This window comes from Penaeus monodon, chromosome 27 (genome assembly GCF_015228065.2).
Source record: "Penaeus monodon isolate SGIC_2016 chromosome 27, NSTDA_Pmon_1, whole genome shotgun sequence".
Taxonomy (NCBI): domain Eukaryota; kingdom Metazoa; phylum Arthropoda; class Malacostraca; order Decapoda; family Penaeidae; genus Penaeus; species Penaeus monodon.
Window position 1 is genome coordinate 17,998,506 of NC_051412.1, and position 444 is coordinate 17,998,949.

Sequence of the window (444 nt, forward strand, 5' to 3'; positions counted from 1 at the left end):
TCATGAATGTCCTATTGATTTATTTATTAAGTAATTAAACTTCGGATTTAGAAATCTCCTTAACTTAGTCTGATAAAACATAGTTGTAAAAATTACCAAAGCCACATTAAGCATCTTCGGAGGTCTTTGAATGAAATGGTGTGTTCACGCATATATTAGTAATAAACTTGCCGTGTGTGTGTGTGTCATTCTGCTTGATGGCATTTAGCATCTGGACGAAAATAAATACTGACTAGAATCCGTTTTGCAGTTGATCAGTCCTCTTCCCTGCAAGAACTAGAATGGATTTTTTACGGCGATCGCATGCTATGCGGTGCCGGAAAATAGCGATTTTTCGGCGAACCTCACTTCGATTTTCCCGAGATACTGTGAAGCGAAATCCGTCACTTCGAGCATTGGGTGGCCTGGCTGTCAGAATTTTTCGGAATGCGCTTTTTTTGTATA